The following is an 18,855-nucleotide window of genomic DNA, read 5'->3' on the forward strand; positions in this document are numbered from 1 at the left end:
TTCCTTCTAATTGTTTAATTACCAGTGGATTTGCATTTGGGCTGGTCTTTGCTGATTCTTTGCTTAACTTCGGTAGAAAGACTTCCGGGCTGGCAACTGAGAATTGTATAATGTTTCTCAGCACCCTAAGACAGAGCATATGCCATTATTAGGTCTCATTCTGCTCATTTTTTAAATATAATGCTAAAAAGCCCTGTCATTGCAGGTGAATCCTCTGATTGGGAGGAGAGAGAGACAGAGAATGAGAATGAGAATTTGTGGCCCTGCCAAGACAGAAGAGAAGTGCAAAGGAGTCAATGCAAGAAGAGTTAGAGTTGGTCAGCCAAGGAAATGAACAGCTGTGTCTTTAAAATGTATTGAATTTTTAAGACTGCCTGATCAGCAGTGGAGAACTTAAGGAACAACCCTGGGAAGAGAAGGATTTGGAGCGTGCATGGGTGTGAGTGAGCGAGAGAGGGCAGCTTGCTAGTTCTGGTTTAACTGATTGCATTTCTATAAATTGTTTGATTCCTATTAGTAGTTAATGTGTTCATTTACTACACAAGACCAATGCTTATATTTTTTATTGGGGTTCCCAGGAAGGGAGAAGGGAGAGGATCCATTACCATCTACTGCTCCACCATGTTAGATTTTGCTTAAAGGAAATTGCAAAAGATCACACAGGAAACTCAAGAGAACCCCTGTCTTGAACTTGGGCCTGAACTCTGCTTTAAGACACAGACAATATGTGGTTGGATGTATAACTGGGCTGATATTATATAAGTCCCTTCAGCCCCTCATTTAATCTATATCTTTCTTAATCTTCAGATCCATAAATCATCATTTCATTTCTTTCTTCTTTCAGCAAAAAGACTGTATAAGGTTTCCAGTCTTTCTGAAAAGTTTTCATTCTTTTTCTCTGAGCAAACAGGTCAGCTTTGCCATTTCTGCAAATTCTAACATATTCACCATCCATTCCTCCACTATTTTGTTGTTCTTCTATCGTTGGGCATACAATAATCTTGCTGCAGTTACCATATACAAGATCAGTCTACCACGAATTTTTTCTAATTCATTAAGTCACAGCATTTGTTTGCATCACCATGCTCGTGTTCTTCAATGAGAACATATAGATAGATAGATACAGATACGGATATAGATATTGAAAAGTCTCTTACTGAGAAGGAAGCTCCCCCCCCCATCACTCTTTAGGACAAGTAAGAGATGGCTGCCTCTGAGCTGACACAGGATGGAGCAGGCTATTTTCAGATCCAAAACATAAAACAGCTTCCGATCAGCTTTCATTCCTACTTTTCCAGGGTTTTCTGGAATTAAATCCTCAGCTGCTCCAGTTCTTTCCCTCTTCACCACAGAAGGAACGTAACTCTGGCGAAGTTGCAGTTGGCCTGTGGCTAGCAAGCAGTGAGATGCTGCAGGACTACGCTGTTTAATATTGGCAGGAAGCTGCTAAGTGAAGTCATCTGCAGCTGACTGCTACCATCAGCAGGTCTTGACCAGAGTCAAGTGAGGCTGTGCAAGTTCTAGTCTAGTGTCTGGAGGCTGTAAGGTGCTGAAAGATGGATAATATGATGAAACTAAATCCTGATGTGATGGAAGTTCTACGGATTAATGACACCCCAGACTGGGAATGTGGTAAATATCTTCTCTTGGATGGAGTTGCATTCTCCTGAAAAAGTGATCCATGGTCTGGAGCTACTTCTACATTCAACTTTGTTACTGGAGTCTCAAGCAGTTTTAGTGGCCCAAAATGTTTTTGGCCAATTTTGATTAGCACCTCAACTATGACCATTCTTTCTTCTGATGATAGTCCTTTATATAGTACTAGCTTTCTGTTTAGGTTTGGGTATGTGTATGAGACTGATCTTGAAGACGAAAGAAGATATAAGGCTTCAACAGGGAAGTGAAAATAGATTTGATGACCTGTGGAGCAATCAGGGGTGTCCACAGGAGGCTAAAACAGTCAAGATGGCGGCCCCAACCATGAGATTATGATGCACGTAAAAAAGGGCAGGGCTTCCATCATGTGCTTATGGTCACCTTCTTGACTTCTATGAACCCCTGTGGACACTCCTGATCAATAACATTTTGAAAGATAGATGGTTAGAGAAAGGGGGGGAGATTGTCATCTTCAAGACTTAATGGGTTATTTTTCAGTGAAGATGGAAACATCTGGAAATATCTGACATGGGGCAAGGAAAACTTTGTTTTCCTTGGACTGAAAATTATATAGAAATTGCCAATAATTTTAGTGCCAATGGTTCTTTGTTCCCCTTGCAAGTGGTGAAACTTGTTTTATTGACAATGGATAACATATCCCCTGTTCTAAGATTGTTAAACTCCCTTGCTTTTAAAAACCCATCATCCTATTTGTCACCAATGACCTTACAAACACAGTCTCTCGTCCTTGAATGTGTGGGCAAGAAAGTTGTCAAATTTCCAAGTCAAGTCCTTCTCCTCCCACCACCTTCTTTCCTTTTTTTTTTTTTTCTGAAACTTACTACACAAAAATCAATTTCAATCAACACGGAGTGTAATATTATCAAATGTCAGCTGTTCAGGCCCTGTGCTTCGAAAATTATCCTTGACAGGTTCTTGTCGACTTAATTAAGTGCATCAAAAGAAAGGGGGGGAGAAGCAAAAATTTCTCCATCGCCAGGTCCTTGCCTTTGAGCCCCCAAATGTTCTATTGGCAGCTCCAGGAAAAAAAGAAAAAAGATTACCTTTGGGGGTTATATTGATAGATCTTTGCCTGATATTGGAATGATTCTGGGGCAGATAAATCACATTTAGATTTGTTAGTAATTGAGTAGAATTGATTGAAGGGTTTGGATGGCCCCAGAGGGAGACACTAGTCCTTTTCAGTTCTATAGAGGTTGTCATCAGATAAAGGACCTCGTTGGGCAAGACAGATAAAGGTCTAATTGTTTATATGATCAGCGATTGCTTCCCCTGCAACTTTCTCTTTAATCCTCATTCCCCACCCCCACCCCCACAATTACGTGTTGCTAAATGTCATTAAAGCACACGTGCGTTCGGCATGGGCCGTAAATAAAAACTAATACAGAGGGATTGTAAAGACAATCAGAAGTGTCACAATAATTTTGGAAAAGCCTATGATTGTTTTTTATTATGATTATGATCAGTGCATGTGAAATGTTTACAGTAATGACCATGGCATTTCCCTCTCTCATTTCACTTTGTTAAAATTCATATAAAGGTTTCACTGTTGTTGTAATAAATTTATTTCCAGACAGGATTGTGCAGACTAATTTAACAGTATGTTGAGCTCAGCTAATGCAGGGCTGTTGAAATAGTGTTTTATCTACACAAGTTTTGCTTTTCTTCAAGTGGCTATCTCTGGGCATGTGTCAAATACCTTGCAAACCGGACTCTAAGTGGAACTGTTACTAGCTAGTCAGCTTATAGCCAGTTAAGAATGCCAAGTACAGAATGATATTTAATAGCACTACATTTTAGAAATTAATTAATTGATTGATTTAGGTTTTTTTTTTTAAGAATAATTTCATTAAAAATGCACAGCTAACTAAATTAACATTTCAGGCTATATCAATAAGTGTGCAGTTTCCAAATACCAATAAGAAATCATTCCATTTTATTCTGTGTGGGTCAGATCTCAGTTCATGTCCCTTGTCCATTTCTAGGTATCACAATTTCCTAACAAGGTCTGATTCATTGGTATTATGAATGGAGACTGACATTAACTCTCTTTCTCAAGAGAGCTCATGGACAGCATTTCCTCAGAACTGATATTAAATAGATTTGAAATCTCCTCTCCTGACTTCAGGTGATATATGCTTTCCAAGTTGTCTGAGGAAATGGATCCAAGAATGCCACTGATCAGTGTGGTGCAAGACCGTACTTGTCCATTGAAGATGGCGATGGAAGAGGAAAGAGTGACATTCTTAACCAGATACTTACCTGCATCAGTTTTCTGATTCAAGCTGGAACCTGTGGTCAGGGGTAGAAAAATGCAGATGGGCAGACAGCAGTCAAGGCAACAGAGAGCTACGGAGCAAATGCTTGGCTTAGATTCAAGCACAAAGCTTGCAGAGAAGCAAGGAACTAAAAACACTGGTCTGGAATGCCTATCAGCCCTAACCCCATAACTAATGGAGAGAATGGATAATGGTGAGTTATATGTGAGCCTGAATGAAATTTATGGGGAGAGGGCGAAGCAGGGGTGATCTCTCCCACCTTGGGCTATAGCCTTGAGCATTGCTGGTTTGCAGCCCCCAAGTTTAATGCATTCTTTGGTTTAAAAAAGATCTCCCTTCTGTGCTCTACAGAAGTTGGGCTGAAACTAGCAAACAACCTATGGACCAAAAAGTCACCAGCTACTGTTTCACAGGGGTTCCAGCACTGCAGAGGGGAAAAAAATAAAGTGGGCTGCCTTTCAAGTGAGGACTTGACTCAACAGTCCTCCTAGCCCAGCTTTGCTTATTCTATCCTTCCCTAACCTGATGCCCTCACAGGTATTGGACTTCCAAATTCCGTACTGATTGGGAAATTATCAAGGTATAAATAGAAACAATCAAGGATGACACAATATACAATTCAAAGAGCAATTAAGGAAGAAATAAGACTGCAATCAAGGCTGGTAGGACAGGCTACCATATATAAACAGCCACCAAACTTCACTCCCCCATGTGCTAATGATGTTATCTAGCCCGGTAATGAAACATTGGCAAGAAGAAAAACAAGCTCAGAGAATACCAAGAACCCAACAACTCTGCCTTGAGCTACATAGATTCTCCACTATTGCAAAATCTGAAAGAGGCAGGTGCCTCTTCTTGAATCCTCCGTTTCCCCCAGGGCAATCTGAAGGGCATCAGATTGGAAGAGGCCGATGCAGATTTTAATGCAGAAAGATATTCTAGCCAAAAATAGCACCGTAAGTTGAATGTGGTACAGAAATGTAGGCCAAAAGAAGGTAATTGCAGATTTATAATTTTCAATTAAGGGTACCATCTAGCAATTAACTTCCTTTGTTCTCTTGGGGAAAAGGGAGTCTTTTTAGGTAACTCTGTAACGTCTTTTGATAAAAAGAGTTCCCAATATTTTTTTTTTTGGCTTGATGATGGCTTATTTTGCTTCTTCTCTACTATGTCAGTGATAAGGTCATAGATGGGTGTTTAAAAAAACGTATGAAGGGCCAAACTTCAAGTGACATTTTGTGGTTTGAAAAGTGTGAAATGTTTTATGGCTGCAAACAGCTGGAGGAGAGGGGAAGCTGGGACAACAATTCGTGCTAAGTCTGGCTAGATCAGGCAGAAGTTCTTACTCCTGTGATGGGGAAGCACCAAACACATAAAACATAACCTCCTTTCTTTGCAGGATATTTGGTGAAGATCTTAGCTGACTGGCAGGTTTATGACAGAGGAGTGATGGCAACCAAATGTGGAAATCTCTCCTTTGTCGTGATCCTTTCCTATCTTTCCCTTGAGATAGCAAAGACTATTTTTTCTAATAGTAAGGGCTGTACATACCTAAGGGTTCATATATTCTTAGGTCCTTGATGTTCTCTGGGTTTGGCTGTTTTTCTGCAGACGTTTCATTACCAAACTAGGTAACATCATCCATGCATCAGGGAGTGAAGCTTGCTGGTTGCTTATATATAGTAGGTTGCCTGGCCAGTCGTGGTTGGGTTGGGATTCTTCCTTGATGGTTCCTTGATTAGGGTATTGCTATGGCTGCTGTGGGTCTTCCGGGCTGGGTGGCCGTGGTCTTGAAGTTTTGTTTCCTAACGTTTCCCAAGCACCTGTGACCGGCATCTTCAGAGAGCAGGAGCACAGACAGGAGCAGTTCTCTCTGTGCCCAGGGTGATGTGGCCCTTTTTGTGGGTATTTATAGAGATCTGGGGGGGGGGGTGTGGTATGGGTGGGGTTGGGTTACTGAGTGGCTGCTTGTTTTGGTGTCAGAATCTGTGTGTATCTTCCTGGGGATTAGGCAGGGTTTTTTCTTCTACTGAATTGTTTACGAGGGGCTGCTGGGGGTGATTAGCAAGTTCATTGTGTGAACTGTTCACACGTCCTGGTGGTTGAGCTGAGTTCGTTGACCTTTTGCAGGCTGTATTTTTCAGGATTGGTAGCCAGGTTTTGTTGATTTTTAGACTCTCCTCTTTTTTATTGAAGCTGTGCTGGTGTTTGTGAATCTCAATGGCTTCCCGGTATAGCCTGGTATAGTGGCTGTTGGTGCTGTCCAGTATCTCTGTGTTTTCACCCCTGCACCACACACCCCCACCACACACCCCCAATCCCCACCCCCCAGATCTCTATAAATACCCACAAAAGGGCCACATCACCCTGGGCACAGAGAGAACTGCTCCTGTCTGTGCTCCTGCACTCTGAAGATGCCGGTCACAGGTGCTGGCGAAACGTTAGGAAACAAAACTTCCAGAACACGGCCACACAGCCCGGAAGACCCACACCAGCCATTGTATTCCAGCCGTGAAAGCCTTCGACAATACATAGGGTATTGCTACTTCCTTGATTGTTGACTCCTTAGCAGCCAACCCCCAGATTAGCAGAAAAGAGCCCCAGATAAACAAGCAGCCGAGCCAAAGAGCAAGAAAAATGGCTACACAAGACTTCTGCAGAGACAGGGGTTGCTTTGGGCAATTTGCACAAAAGAAGCAAACTGATTAAATATATGCTGTGCTTTTGAAATGCTTGGTTTATTGGGTTGGATGTGTGTGGTGGTGGGTGGGAGAGAGCAAGAGAGAGAGAGAAGAACAAGAAAGAGGATCACCAATTAGGGTCTCTGCAGGACATACCTGTAAGGAGATGGTATTAGTGTTGTATAAAGCTATATTACCTGGGTGATACTATCTGTGTATCAGTAGGGTTTTTTTTTTTTAATGCAAAGAGTAAATTAGCATTTACTTAAGGTTTGATATCTTTCTTATTGAATGCCCCAAGAAAGAGGGGGAAATTGCCCCTTAGAACTCCCACTGGAGGTTGAAGATTTGGCAGTGGTCCAGTTTAAACTGAATTGTAAATCCCTGATTGGAGAAATCAGAGTCTAATCCTTGAATCCAGGACAAGCTTCTGCATTGAAACAGTTGCAGCATAAACAAGCATCGAGATAGGTAATGATAGCAGTTACCTAATCTTAGCCTTTGTTGGGGAAGACTCAAGGGCTTAAGATAGTTTTCTGCTTCCTGATACTGCCTGTATATTTGACAATCGCTGCAGTTGGACGTTTCAAGCTCAGAAAAGGCAAATTAAGCAAAAGCCGTGAATAGGAATGACAGATTTTAAGGAAAGCCAGCCCCAAGTAGGTTGCTACTGAAAAAAAAGGAAGACTTCCTCCCATCCTTACCATGAATGCAGAGATAACTCATTTAGGGATCTCTGGGTAAGTTGTGCTCCAAAACTGGGAAATGACCACAGAGTTCAGGAGGAACAGCATAAATGCCGGTCCTGTTTGCTGACAACTGCTGCTCTAGACTGTCGTCTCATTTTGCTTAGTAAGAGGGCCGGCCCAGATTTTAAGCAGAGATGAAAAGAAAGGTGGGCATCCTTCAAGAGTCTTTGAAGGTGCAGCAGGAAAGAATGGGTTAAATAGTCTCTCAGGCTCTTTGAATCACTTTTATAGGGGGACAGAGATGTCACGGGTGGGATACAAGGCAACTGTAAAACAGAAGCCCAATAGAAACAAAACAAGCACAGTCCAGCTTTGGAATGTTGAAGGGCCTGGCATGGCAATATTTTTGAATTTTGCATCTGAATGATGGAAACTGTGGGCCAGTTAAAAATTCCATTGGCACCCCAGCGTTAGTCTTCCCTTTTATTGCTTGTCAACAGCTTTTCCTGCTAAAGGAACCCAGAACATATATTTCTTGGGTCAGGATGTCTGTTGTTATTGTTGTTGTTCAGTCGTTAAGTCGTGTCTGACTCTTCGTGACCCCATGAACCACATCGCGCCAGGCCTTCCTGCCCTTCACTGCCTCCCTGAGTTGGCTCAGTTTCATGCTCATTGCTTCAATGAGGCTATCTAACCATCTCATCCTCTGCCATCCTGTTCTCCTTTTGTCTTCCATCTTTCCCAGCACCAGGGTCTTTTCCAAAGAGTCCTCTCTTCGCATTAGGTGACCAAATGGAAGTTCCATTTTTTTAATGTGTGTTGCATCTAAAAAAACAACAACAGTGGAGCTTCCATCCCACCATCATGGCCATCATCTTGATTTTTTTGACCACATTCTGTGGACACCCTTGCCTTGGACAGTCCCAACATGCAGATTCCTCAAGCTCCGTTACAAGTGGACTTAGTATCACAGCTGAAAAAGAGGGTAGCATGGGTAATTACCTCTCACCTCTCTTCTACATTTCTCTCTTCAATATTTCAGCACTGCATCTTCATTCCAATAAACCGTGCTGGCAACAGGCAAAGATTGCCTGCAAAAGGATGTCTTAATCTTAAATATAATTAGATAGAAGACCACACAGACTGCAGTATGATTAGTAAAATATATGATCATTAGATATTAGATTAATGGGTAGGGTAACGGGAAGCCCCTTGCAGACAGAAATGAAATAGCTCAATTTGCTGTAATTGACTAGTCTCCCATGGAGAGTTGCAACTTCAAGAGATGATTCCATCAGATGCTAGAGTATGGCAGTGACTCTCAAAAGGTTACAGTCTCAACAGGGCTGAGAGCTGACTTTGCAGCACATTTTTAAAATATGGGTAACTGATCAAAAACTGTGAGGGGGCTAAAAGAATTTGCTTTGTTTTATTTATGGGATTTCCATGACTGCCCATCCTGTGGCACATGACTCTGGGTGGCTAACAACAGCAATAAAAGCACAAGGAATAAAAACAATACCAAAAAAACCCAAACAAACCCAGATGCCTAGTCCATCAACTATACCCATTCATCTCTTCAGTCCCTGGGCTCCTACTTGACTGTCCCCCAGTGCCTGGGGAAAACCCAGCTTTTTGCAGCTTTCTGGAAGGCTAAGAGGGTGGGGGCCTGCCAGATCTCAAGGGGAAGGGTGTTCCATAGGGCAGGGGCTGCTATGGAAAAGACACACTTCCTAAGCCCTCTAGATGACAACATTTAGGGGAAGGGACCTGGAGTGTGCCCACTCTATCCAGTCTAGTCGGATGGGTAGATACTGTCCTGTTTCAGGTTTTAAACTCACACACAGTTGCTAGGTAAAAATAGCAGTTTACTCAAGGCTGAGTAGACAACTGGCACACACAGAAAGGAATGTAAATCCAAACAGCATCTCTTGAAAAGAAAGCTTGCTGGGGTAGTTTTGCTTTCAAAGGAATGTGCAGAAGAGAAGTGAAAATCCAGTCCGAAGTTCAGAGAGCCAAGTTAAATTTGTCAGCCAGTCCAAAGGCCAGAATTTCAGGGTTTTTTGAGCAGGATTCACAGGAACAACATGCCAGAGTAGGAGATCAGACAGTTGTTTCCAACAGAGAAACATGGGTCAGGACTGCTTCTTAAATCAGGCTGCAGCCAGCTATTTTCAGTTAAGACAGTTTCTCCCCTGCTTGGCAAGGAGCCACGTTGAGCATCTTTGCTCTGCTCTCCACTCTACTTGCTGGGTCTGGGAGCTTGGAGGTCATACTTCATCATCTGACTGCTCCAGCTGTTCTGATGGGGCCTGCGTTTGATCAGCCTCAAACTTCCCCTGGTTCAGCTGGAACAGCTTCTTCAGAGTCAGAGTCTGAGTCCTGGGCCACGACAGATACCCTCAGGGAGAGCCGGTCTCCCAAATAACCTGGACCTGTGCCATGTAGTTCTTTAAGGATGATAACCAGCACCTTGAATTGCACCCAGAAAGAAACTGGGAGCCGGTACAGCTCGCTCAGCAATGACAGAACATGGACGAACCAAGGGGTGCCCAATCTTGTGCAAGCTGCCACACTCCAGATCCGTTGTAACTTCCAGGTCTTCAAAAGTAGTCCCATGTAGACCATGTTGCAATAGTCCAACCAGGAGGTGACCAAGGGGCACATGACCATGAGCAAAACCGCACAAGAACTCTTTCTCAGCTGCATCTCTGGATTGCAAATGCCAAATTAGAGAAACTACCCATACTATTACTTACGTTGTAATACTGTACTGGGATCCAAGGGTAGAAAACCTGTTGGTGGTGATCACCCAGAGCGTGATGGCACATAGCAGACAACTTAATATTTCTCTCCTGCTTCTACCCAGGCCCTTCTCTTGGTAATTGACATTCCTGGTCCTTTGTCCAGCCTAGTGCCAACCACCAGTCTCAGTGTTTCCTGTTGCAGCAGCCCTCTCTTCTAGGATAGGCCACTGGCCACCATGTGTTTCAGTAGGGAGTTTCTTCCACCCAGAGTAAAACGGAAAATTCCATTATCATTATGCTTTATTACCAGGTTCACTGATAGTAATCTCCACTACTTTCTTATGATATATAATATAGTAATATTATGTAGTGGTTAAGGACTAGGAGCAAGGAGACCCACGTCTAGTCCACCATCAGCCGCAGATCAGTGGGTGACTATTCTATCTTTCAGCATAGCCTACTTCCCAGGGTTGTTATGGAGAAAAAGAGAAGGAAAGAGTGTTTGTATGTCACCTCGAGCTCCTGAAGGAAAAGCAGGACATTAATTAAACAAATCAGTTCAATTTATGTACATTTAGTCTGGGGACTAAGATTATCCTCCTGCATACTGAGAGCAACTCTATATCCAATCTCCCCTCTTCTAACATGGAGGACTGTCTGATAAGGATTTATTCTGTTGTCTCAGAAACGCAAGGAAATCCAAGGAATTCTTGTGCAAACAGAAGTTGTTATTGAATCATGTGCCAATAGATATGTGGCTTCTCCTATTTACTTTTGTTTGCCTGATCCCAGCACATAAGTGCATCAAACTTGAATCCCTCCATCTGCATTGTGGGTCTGTTTTGAACACACACACCCTCCAGCTTCTAATGCACCAAGAGAAATAGGGAATCACACATCATTTTTGGCAATAAAATTATCTTTGGGGCCTTAAATTATTCTTCAATACCCTGCAACGTTCCAAGGTGATCTTCGAACCCCACAACTCTTAACTTCCCCCTTTTCTTAAATAGGTTTCCTTATGGTTTTTAATTTAGTTTTTTTTTTCTTAAGCCCCAGCAAATAAGTGAACCATTCAAATTGAAATGCTGGAATGAACTGAACTGAACAATAAACTAAAAGATGCCTAGAGCAAGTCGAGCAATAAACAGGTTTTTAATTTCCCCCCACCTCTTTCCTCTCTTGAGTCTCTGATCGATGTTGCAGAAGTGTAAGGCTCCTCCATAAATTCTAAATTCCAAATACTAAATCAGTGAGCAAGAACCAAACTTTTGAAGATGTTCTCTCTGTCAGATCCTTTACTACTGCTCGATGGATGTTAGAACACAACTTTCATGACAAATAAATAAACAGACAGGCAGATGGGAAATATAAAGAAACAGACCAAAAGATATCCATCTTCCTTTCCATCATATATTTAACTCTGTCTAACACAGTCTGGGTTTGATTGGTGGCATCTATTTCATCTATTGCGGTCAAAAATGTGTTAGGTGTGATCTTTCCGTTTGACTTTATGACTAACAATTATTCTGGAATTTGGCTCAGTTTGTGAGACTTAACAAATTTCTTCAATAAATATAAAAGAAAGAATTGATTGATTGATTGATTGATTATGTTCCATCAATTCATTTTTGACTCCTAGTGACCATATAGATCAGTGTTTCTCAACCTTGGGAACTTTAAGATGCGTGGACTTCAACTCCCAGAATTCCCCAGCCAGCCAACTTTCTGTTTTGTATTTTAATTGTATTTTGAAATATAATATAATAAAGTTCTTATTAAAAAAAAAAGAAACACTGACATAGATAGATTTAAAGAAAGAATAAGAGATTTAAAAACCACAACAAGGATTTGCTCTTCCAGACAAGACTTTGAGAGGTTAGATCCCATGGAGGATTACACATCCATGTTTCCAATGCTGAATTAGAGTTGTGCAAACTTTTTTCTTTTCTTTTCCTCTTTCTTTTTTGATGAAGAGCTATTTGTTTTTAGGTAAGTAGGCTTAGCCTGATGCTCTTCTTGCTGGGAGTATTTGTATGTGTTGAATCTGAGCTATGGAATTGGATGAGAATTTTCCTCGGTTTGTTTTTTTAAATAATAACTTTCCAAGAGGTGTACATTTCAAACTAGAAATTTAAACTTTAAAAAAAAATGAATATTGGAATTAAATAACATGGCAATGGCTAACTGAACGCTAAAATGTGAATGGAACTCAAATATTTTTAAACCAATATTTATTTCCTATTCTCCCTTCTTACTTTTTCATAAGGCTCAGCTTGAGCATTAAGACAATTAAGAAGGTGGGAAATGCAATTTCAATATTATTTTATTACATTTCTAATCTATACAGTTTGCACAATAACATTAGCATGTGTAAGAACATAATGAAATTTCAAACAAGCATTTGAAACATGAAGAATACAACCAGAGTGCCCAGTTTGCTGTGAGTCTGATATTGGTATTGGGCAAGGTCCTGGAGCAGTGTTTCCCAACCTTGGCAACTTGAAGATGGGTTGACTTCAACTCCCAGAATTCCCCAGCCAGCACTGTCCTAGAGCAACAGCATGCCTATGAGCACTTAGATAGGAATCCATTAATTAACAGGAACCAGCATGGATTTATGCTGAACAAGTCATACCAGACTAACTTGATCTCTTTTTATGAGTGTTACTAACCTAGAGGATGAGGGAAATGCCACAGACATATCATACAAAGTCTCTTATAGCATCCTAATTAACAAAATGGTCAGATATGGGTTTGATAACTCAACTATGAGGTGGATCCATAGTTGGCTCAAGGATCGTACTGAAAGGGTACTTATAGGTGGTATCAAATCTACCTGGAGAGACATCTCAAATGGGGTGTCATTGGGCTCTGTCCTGGGCCCAGTGTGGTTCAACATTTTTATGAATGATATGGATGAGGGACTCAAGGGAACGCTTACCAAATTTGCAGGCAATACAAAGCTAGGAGGGGTGGCTAGTACTTAGGAGGAGAGGGAAAAATTCAAAAAGACTTAGTCTAGAAGAGTGGGCAGAAACAAGTAGAGTGAAATTTATCAGACAGAAAGTAAAACTATGCATCTAGGTAAGTAAAATGAAGATAACATTTGCAGAGTGGGGGAAATCTGATTCAAGAGCAGCACATGTGAGAAGGACGTGAGTGTAGTAGACAATCAAAGTTCAACATGTCCCAACAATGTCATGCAGCTGCAAAGAAGGCCAACGATACCTTAAGGAACATCAAGAGGAACATTCAGTCCAGATTGCTGGATGTAATAATCCCTCTACTCTGCCTTGATCAGGCCTCACTTGGAGCATTGCATTCAGTTCTGCATATCCCAGTTTAAAAAAGACATTGATAAACTGGAGCAAGTCCAGAGAAGATCTACCAAGATGTTGAAAGGACTAGAAACCACATCCTACATGGAATGGTTAGAAGACCAAGGTATGTTTAGCTTGCAGAAGAGAAGGTTGGGAGGGGACATGATAGCTATCTTCATATACCTGAAGGGCTGTCACCTTGTAGAGGGTTTAGACTTATTCTCACTTGCTCCAGAGGGTAAGACTAGAACTAATGGGATGAAGCTTCAAGGATGTAGTTACAGATTAGACATGAGGAATAACTTCTTGACCATAAGAGCTGTCAATCAGTGGAGTGGAGTGGTTTGTTCCCCTTCACTGGAGGTTTTCAAAGAGAGGGTGGATAGTCTTCTATCAGGGATAGTGTAATGAATGGTTAGGGTTGGACTTGATAACCTCTTTGGTCCCTTCCAACTCTATGATTCTAGGATTCTAGGATTTGCATGGCATGCAGTAGCTATTCACAAGGGATCATGGCAGGACTAGGAAACCTTTAGAAGATTAAAGGCCACACTTAACATTTTCGATTGGCCCAGAGGCTGCAGTGGGTGTGAAGATGATGTAGAGTAGGCGTGGCAGAGATTTTTTGAAGGGGAAGAATCTTGGATTTTGAAGTACTTATAGATTTTCTTTTTAAACTGTGCTAAAGCCTTTGTTATGGCTTAGAAGACCAAGGTATGTTTAGCTTGCAGAAGAGAAGGTTGGGAGGGGACATGATAGCTATCTTCATATACCTGAAGGGCTGTCACCTTGTAGAGGGTTTAGACTTATTCTCACTTGCTCCAGAGGGTAAGACTAGAACTAATGGGATGAAGCTTCAAGGATGTAGTTACAGATTAGACATGAGGAATAACTTCTTGACCATAAGAGCTGTCAATCAGTGGAGTGGAGTGGTTTGTTCCCCTTCACTGGAGGTTTTCAAAGAGAGGGTGGATAGTCTTCTATCAGGGATAGTGTAATGAATGGTTAGGGTTGGACTTGATAACCTCTTTGGTCCCTTCCAACTCTATGATTCTAGGATTCTAGGATTTGCATGGCATGCAGTAGCTATTCACAAGGGATCATGGCAGGACTAGGAAACCTTTAGAAGATTAAAGGCCACACTTAACATTTTCGATTGGCCCAGAGGCTGCAGTGGGTGTGAAGATGATGTAGAGTAGGCGTGGCAGAGATTTTTTGAAGGGGAAGAATCTTGGATTTTGAAGTACTTATAGATTTTCTTTTTAAACTGTGCTAAAGCCTTTGTTATGGCTTAACATTTTAGTTAGCCCACCCTCCTCCACAAAATGGCATAATTGGCAGTGCCAGAGGGCCATAAAAATGATTTTAAGAGGCAATTTTTGGCCTTGGAGATTCAGGCTATCTATCTCTAGATTATTTATTTATTATCCTGCCTTTTGTTCTGGAGCTCAAGGCATTCCCTCCTCCCATTTTCCCCCACAGCAACACCATGAGGTAGGATGGTCTGAAAGAGACTAGCTGGCCCAACCTCACTCAAGGGACATCACTCCCTGCCCAAAGGAGATTTGAATCTGGTTCTCTCTGAGGTCAGTCCAACACTGTGACCACTACATCACACTAGTTGTCAATATGAACAATTCAATAATGGATGGTTATATATGGCCCAGCCTTCCATGACACTGTCACACATTTGGATGAGACAGTTAAACAATGTGTGTGGCATTCACACAAATACACACACTCATCCACACACCCCTCTTGGTCTCCTTGTTGCATCACTGAAGCTTCTGTGGAGAAGGAGAGGGTGTTCCTTGCTGTGAAATCTACCCACCCAAGATTTGGGTTTGGTACCAGCCACGGTTGTATGTGTATGTGTGTAGCTATTGTCATTTGTGAGACTTTGCTGGCACCAAATGGCACTATCTGCTGATAACCAGATGTCAGACCTTGTTTGTGTACTGGAATTTCCCCAGCTAATTGTATTGGGGGACCTCAACCTGCCTTCCTTTGATAAGAGCTTTGGAGCAGCTTAGGAATTCACGGCCACCATGACAACTATAGACCTGACTCAACTTATCAAGGGCCAACACACATGAGAGGTCACATGTTAGATTTGCTTTTTTGTCTTGGGGCAAATACAACATGATCTGAAAGATAATTCTCTGATTGCTGTGGAGTTATGTGGTATGACCCCCATCTACGGTGGGAAAGGACCTATCTGCTCAAGTCCAGTCTAGGTGCCTAATGGATCCTGCAGATTTTCAGAGGGCTGTTGGCGAGTTTCCTGAGAATCTGGTGGACAGTTCAGTTGAGGCCCTGGTCACACTTTGGAATAAGGGGAAACTGGGACACTTGATCGGATTGCATCAGAATGGCCTCTCGTCTCTCAGAAATCCACTGCAAATCCTTTGTTTAATGCATTGCTCAGCCCAGCAGGGTTGGGTCACGGATTCTTATGGACTCAGAAGCAATGACTAATCTTATTTGTAAAGTTGTATAGTAGGTAGTTTAGGATTTTATCACTGTATAAGCTTTATTTGTATTGTATATTGAATTTATCACTTTTGTGTAATTTTAACCATTATTTAGTTTTTATTTGTTAATTTTTTTTATAGTATATAGAAAAACAATTTTATTGTTTTATTTGTAATTTTTTATTTTTACTGACCGCATGCCAGTAGGGGTGCATTATAAATTAAAAAATCTCATCTCTGATCTCATCAGGAATAAGGAATCTCATTCCCATAAGGAATACCTGAGAATTGACTGAGAGGAAACTCCTTAGAAAGTTCCTGTTTTATATAGTTTTTTCCCTTAGCTCAGGAACTGTGTCTGAAATCTATCTGAACAAAATAAATTTACCCCACATGGTTGTGTATTTTTGTGTGTGAAAGTGTTCACTCAGATAGAAGATATAAATACTGAGGTTAGCCTATTTAACAAGAACAGTTTCACATTGTAAGAACACCCTCAATGGATGAGATCAAAATTCCATCAAGCCCAGGGTTAGGTTTTCATGTGTTGAAGTTCAAAGGTAAACCTCCAAAAACCCTAAGCCTAACCTTAACTCTAACCCATAGCATTAATTCACCTTCCTAATGGCTTCATTGCACAATCAACATTACGTTGTGTTGGTTTGTTGTGTCATTAGTTTATAATTCAGTCCAAGAAGATGAGAAGAACTTTGCGATTTGCCCTACAAGACTTTCCTAGAAGGGTTAGAAAAAAGAGATTGAGGATGAGATATACTTGCTTGGCCATAGTGAAAGAGGAGGATAAAAAGATTTAAAAATCTGTGAAGAAGATTTGGAAACTGCAGTTTATCAGAAGCTGATTATGAATCAGCCATATGAATTGCCTGCTAAAAAGACAAAACAAAGTTAGGTTGCATCAATAGAAGTATATTCTACAGAACTCAGGAAGTAATGTTTCTATTTTCTTCTGTGTTGGTCAGATGCCATCATGAGTATTGTGTCCAGTTCTGTCACTCTACCTTAAGAACAATTCAGACAAGCTGGGATAAGTTTGGAAAAGGACAACAAGAACAATGGAGGTCTCGTGAAGAGAGAAGGAGGGAGCTGGAAATGCTTTGTCTTGAGATGACCGGGAAGTGAGAAGGTAGAATGCTGTCCTCTTCTCTAGCATTGCAGGGTAAAGAACATAAAACACTTGGCTTAATCTACAGGAACGGCTGAATGTTAGAAAACATTTCCTACCAGTAAGAGAAGTTCAACAGTAGACCTAATGTTGTTGGTGGGTTCCCCTTCCCTAGAGATGTTCAAGCAGAAGCTTGACAGTGATCGGTCAGGGATGCTGAAATTTGGATTCAGGCATTGAGTAGGGGTTGACTCAAAGGCTTAAGCAACCCTTTCTAATTTTATGATTATATAATTTGAAAAAAAGTCAAAGCATCAATTACCATAGCCAAGGTTTTCTTTGCCAAAAGGATCCTGGTCCTTAACAGCTGCAGGTGAACACATGTGAACTTCTTCCAGCTCTCAGAGGCTACAACCGAGAGGATGCATCAATTGTTTTCATTGACTGTCCATCAAAGATCAGAATTTGGACAAACATAATGCTGCAGACTGAAGCTAGTCCTGCTCTGACTAAATCAGTATTCACAGAAGGGTTAGAAAAGATTGAGTGAGCTATATAAACAATAATAAATAAATAAAATACGAGTACGTTTATAAGAGCTGATGTTATAAACCTTGTGACTTCCTTCTCTTGTTCATGCAGTTTATGCAATTCCAACACAGTGCTTGAGAAAGTTGCTGAAATTCTATTTACAGAGTTTGGAGAGGCATCAGGTGATTTGAATTAGCAGATGGAAAATGTATTAAAAATATTAATCTTGCTAATAAAAACTCCTATTAAAAGGCTTGTTGGTATATTAGACACCTTTGCTTATGATTCATAATATTTCCATATCACAACAAAAATCAAATGTTGCTTTTTTAAATGCCATCAAATTATATTTTCTATTAAAATGTTAATAACAAAAGCAAATTAAGCAAAGCTGCAGATTACACATTAGCAATAGTGTTTTATTTATCATAATTCACACTCTTCCTCTCTTGTTATGAATTATTGCATCGCAAAGCACAGTAGCTTACAAAATATACTGAGATGGGAGAAAAAATAAATTAAAAGACATTATTATTTGTTGCTTCTTTAGCTCCATCATCCTTTGCTGGCCTCCGGGTCTCTTCCTTCCATAAACAAATCCACTTTTTTTTTTCCTGGCTCCTACTGTCCCAGAATTTCCTGCCAGAATATCTGTGTCAGCCTTGTAAAATAGCCTTTTATGTGTGTTGAGGCCATAATTCCCAGAGTAACTGGGAAATCTGTAAGCTGTGTTCCCGATACATCTGTAGGACATCATGTTGGGGAAATATCAAGAACTGCAGGGCTACCATATCTGGGCTGCAAAACTCCAAATGACCATGAGGTGGCATCAAAAATACACAGCAATAACATCTTGTGGTCCTCTGGAGGTATGTGGCCCAGATTTGGTTGCTCTAAGGAATGGGCATCTTGAGGATCAAGACCCTGAGCCCCATTCTGGAGATCTGGGGACTTTTTCCAGCCACAGCTGTTGAAAATCATTGAGACCATTTCCCATCATATTGTAGCGTGAAACACACCAAAGCAATATGGACAGTTTGAAGATAGGCTCAAAAGTGCTTGAAAACCAAGCAGACTCCAAAGCTTATTTCCAAACACAGGGAAAACAGGCCCATGCACACACTCAACACAGTTGTGATACTCTGCATCATTGCAGCAACACTGAGGTTTTTGCCCAGTGTCCCTCCTAAATATTCAACATGGAAACCTCCACTACTTGCGCAAAGATGGAAGGATCCACAAATACCTACCGTGGAAGAATGGATCATTAAACTAATGGACTCGGCTCAAAGGGCGAAGTTAACAGCGTTAATAAGAGACAATACTGTTTC

This window comes from Python bivittatus, unplaced genomic scaffold (assembly GCF_059951505.1).
Source record: "Python bivittatus isolate LINGU-HERP-01145 unplaced genomic scaffold, Pbiv_v1 ctg000570_np1212, whole genome shotgun sequence".
Classification (NCBI taxonomy): Eukaryota; Metazoa; Chordata; class Lepidosauria; order Squamata; family Pythonidae; genus Python; species Python bivittatus.